A 4,424-nucleotide genomic window follows, 5' to 3' on the forward strand; every position below is an offset into this window, starting at 1 on the left:
GCTGCATTGGCGTTGTAATATGGTAGTGATATTGCGACAGTTTGCTCCGTTGCATGAATTGGTCATCTTGTTGCAATAAAGGCTAGGTATTGCAACAAATTACATCTTTGTGGTAATATTTAGACATATATTGCAACAACTCTGACATGTGGCGCTAGTCATGGATACTATTGCAACAAAGCATGTATTGGTTGTAATAGGGTGACTTTTTGCCTCACCTTCGTTGTGTTGCAATAACTATTACATATTGCGACAAATTGAGCATTCATGGTAATACGTACAAACATAATGCAACAATCCTCTAGTGTTGCCTAAAAAGGGAGCAGGATATTGCAACGGTATTCTCGACAGCGCTCCTAATTTTTTTCCTTTATTTATTATACTATTTCGCATGATCTGATTAAAGGGGCGTACTAGTTTACAGAGGTATTAAGACATTAGGTACCACAACTTGCACATAAGTTGCATTTTAGTCACATATCTTGCAAAGTGGGCATCGGTGGTACCACGACTTGGAGGAAGGCTCGCTTACGCATGTGTGAAGCGTTGCACACTCGCGGACGCCCTTCACTTTAGGGTTTCTTGCACCGCCAGGGTCTCCTCCACTCGCCCTACTGACCTCCCCCGGTAGCAAGGTCCTCCTCGGCACCAGAAAGACGGCAAGCTCAGTGCCCTTCTCACAAAGGTGAGTCGTGAGAACTGAGCAACAAATCCTCACATTCTCTTCCTAATTTTTATGTATCTTGCTTGATGTGATTGTATGTATTTATGTGTGCTTTAATAAAAAAAGGAGATTCAATATACATTTATGTGTTAAACAAAGAAATTGAGCAAGGCTGCATACTAGCTATTTTTAAACACTCCCAGGCTCCATTTAAACAGCTCTCCAGCCACCAATTGAGCAGCATAACAACTGTATCCCAGCCTAATTTCCAGCAAGAATTCATCAGCAAATCAACAACACTACATCAAGATATATATAAGGACATATGACACAAGATTTTAGTAGGATATAACAAACCATCTCAACGAGATATATAACACATGTTTCAAAATTACAGCACACAAGTTTCAGCAGCCATACTTGTATAGATTGTATCTCGTGTATCAAAATGACAGCACAAGCGTGTATCTTCTTGTAGTCCAGCCCAAGATCTCGGATCACCTTCCTTACTTTTCCGAGATTTGTAGGAATGTAGTGACCCTTTGGCAACACCTGCGTGAACATCTGCAGAAGTAAGTCACATGCTCTATTGGTCATCCCAGACACACACTTGATTTGGTAAAGCTTCACAATGAAAGATAACTTCATGAAATCCTTGCAACCTGGGTACAACTCTTTTTTTGCCTCTTTCAATAGTTCGAAGAAGACCTTAGCTGTTGCATTTGGCTCCTGGTTCCTTTCATCACCGCTGGAATCATCCACATGAATGTCTCCCACACCTTCACCAATGTTTTCATTGCTTTGCATGTTTGTGCCCCTTATGAGAGTATTGAGCATGTCACATACCCCAGAACCATCATCTACATCGTCTTCATTATCAGAATCTTCAGACATGCTTCCCTCATCCGATTGTTCACCATGGTATATCCAGTGAGTGTAGGTTGGATCCATCCCATTGAGCAGCAAGTCACTATGAACATCCCTTTTCTTTTTCTGAACAATATTGAGACATCTCCTACATGGGCATGGGACTGTTGAGTCTGGGTGAGCACCATCGAAGGCTAAATTCAAGAAATCATTCATGCCAGTTTGCCACTCAACAGAATCTCTTTCCCTGTCCATCCAGCTCTTATGTCGTGTCATTTTTGCCTTATCTCCGTAAAGCCAGTCCTGTTAAACAAACATAACAGCTGCTTTAGTAGCTGCATTACAGTCAATAGCATTACTAGATGCATTACAAGACAAGACAACAGGGATACATACATACTAGTATTACTGTCACATGGTAAAGCAAAATTTATCTATACATTGTAAAGCAAAATTTGGTTGACGGAAGAAGAAATAGTATTACTGTCACATGGTAGTATATGTGACATGAGGGTAAATAAGTTCAGTTTAGTAGTTGGCTAGATAATGCAAAAACAGAAATTCAGAGAGAGACAGTGAAGAGATCACGGCTCAAAAGTTTTAACTACTATTAACTTTGGCAATAACCTTACTTTAAATGATGGGGTTATATCTGACTATCACATCTTTAACCATTTGCAGGGTCATGTATCAGTAGAACAGCATAAAAAGTATATTATCTCTTATGACAATCATAGTAATTAGTAACTTCAAAATAATTTTCAGTAAGTAACACATGTTGGTTTCCAGAGCTGTAATGCTCTATATTGCATTGCAATTTCAGTATATAAAAGTTTAGTGGCATAAACAACCTGCATAACAAGGACCCAAAACTAATTTCATAGTATCAGTTTCATATACTCAAACATAATCGTTCTACATATATGCACTCACATGACCTTCCAAGTGTCTTGATTATTTGCGGAACTTTCTTTTTGTCACAGTTGGTGTTTTCCTGGGTTTTTTTTCAGTTGACAGCTAGTTGTGATGTTATATGTAGTTAAGAACTATCAACCCAAGAATGGCACTGTCTTTGAGAAGAGTACTGAAGCCTGGAGTTATTACAAGAGATGCAGCAGCTCAATTCTTTTGGGTTCAGAATCAATGCGGTTGATGCAGAAAAGAAGGGCGGAACAGGTGGCGCGGCTGATACCAGACCTCCTGTGCTCAACAAAGAAATGAATAGTACAGGTGTGTTTGGGTCCAATCCTGAAGGAGGGTTCTAATCAAGATTCTGAGTGCCCGGCTGTAGGACCTGGTTGGCAAGCATCTCATACTGACTACTGAGCGAGCTTCGGAGGAAAGATGCCAAGGTACTGCCTTGCAAAGACCTGAGGTGTTCCATCAAGTTGGACAACTGGGATCGTATCAAGGGAAACAAGCTCTCACTGCCAAGAACTAACTGGTCAGGACATATCAGTTATTTGTTTTGCAGTAATGTATTAGGTGGAGCAATTTAATTAGCTTACCTAACTTGGTACAGTACGTTGCCTAGGCCACAAGTATGTTGATTAGTGTTTCATGTTAAGATGCCCATTTATAGCGTTGTCGATTTAAGTGTAAATCATGAAAGGGAAAATTTGCCATTTGCTTTGTTTGTCCACCACCTGCATCATGATCTGCTCTTCTGCTCAAGAACATAGCATACCTTTATGCTACTGACCTCCACGAATGTGTGGTTCTACATACCAATAAAACAGCAAGCAAGGGAAAATCAGTCTGCTACTTTCAACCTAAAATCAGCATCCTTATGTTGTATGTATAGCACAGTACTAATGCCCATGTGATGTATTTTGAATCTAAATTTGCTGCACTTGCAATGAAAAATACAGAGGGAAACATGAGGGGATAATCATACTATTGTTGTTCTGGAGGTATTAGCTGCAAGTCAGTCGAGCTCGATGGTCGCAAGGGAGGCAGGCGAGCCAGTCCGGGCGGCGCTGAGCAAAGGGGCGGTTGACCAGGGGAGAGCTACTGCAGGGCGTCTGATCCAGCTGAGATCCAGCGAGAGCTGCTGCAGGATCGACCAGCCGAGATCCAGGAAGGAGGAGGCCGACGGGCGGAAGGCACCGAGCGGCGGGTGGCGGAGCAAGGTTAGAGGGAGAGGGGAGCGGCAGGGAGGCGCTGGCGTGGGCTGCTTCGTCGCGCCGCCATGATGTGGCTGCTGGATGCGGCCAGCACTCGGGTCGCGCGGCGGCGGAACAGGGATCGAGGTATGACTCGGGTCGCTATGGTTTTTTTAAGGACCAGGGTCCGGCGCGTGAAAAAGAAAGAGGAAAAGGATCGTGGGAAAAAGGAGCGAAGGAAACCGAAAAAATGATCGAAGGAAAGGGAGGAGGAGATCTCGCGCGGCGCAACCCACCAGACAGACCAGGGCGTCTGATCCATCGCGCGGACGCGGACGCGCTCCACCAGATAGCGTATATTACTTTTTTTAAAATGTCTAATAGCGTAAAAAATAATACTTTGATTATCCAGGCAAAAAAAATACTAAAATATGTGATCGACGTAGCCCTTCTTTTTTGTTTGAAAGAAGATAGTAATTCTATTGACCAAACTTTGATTATCTGCAACTTGTAAACCACAAATCCAAATGACCTCACTATTTTTGAATTTTTTTAAATTAAACTAATTTTTATATAGTAATTTGGTTGCATACTTTTACCTACTTAAGCAGTGTAGGTAGCATATGTCGGCCAACAATTGACACGTATCAACATCCTGCACCACCCATGTGATCACTAACGTCGCCTTCGATGATCGGGTCGCCCTCGACGACCGAGTCGACTCTGGTCGCGGCTCCGTCGAAAGCTTCCAATACCGTGCACTCCATTCCCGAGCCCTCCGTCCATCT

General features: G+C 42.7%; 1 long non-coding RNA gene across 2 annotated transcripts; it reads right to left on the reverse strand.

The window, feature by feature from the left end:
* Window positions 1-942: 942 nt before the first annotated feature.
* On the reverse strand, window positions 943-4,145 carry LOC109736374 (uncharacterized). 2 transcript variants are annotated; one of them, XR_012184069.1, is made up of 3 exons: window positions 3,429-3,831; window positions 1,327-1,834; window positions 943-1,216 (listed from the first exon to the last, which is right to left on the reverse strand). It is a non-coding gene; the product is annotated as an uncharacterized lncRNA (long non-coding RNA). The 2 variants fall into 2 exon arrangements; XR_012184068.1 differs by having other exon boundaries at window positions 943-1,834; window positions 3,429-4,145.
* Window positions 4,146-4,424: the final 279 nt, after the last annotated feature.

This window comes from Aegilops tauschii, chromosome 5 (genome assembly GCF_002575655.3).
Source record: "Aegilops tauschii subsp. strangulata cultivar AL8/78 chromosome 5, Aet v6.0, whole genome shotgun sequence".
Classification (NCBI taxonomy): domain Eukaryota; kingdom Viridiplantae; phylum Streptophyta; class Magnoliopsida; order Poales; family Poaceae; genus Aegilops; species Aegilops tauschii.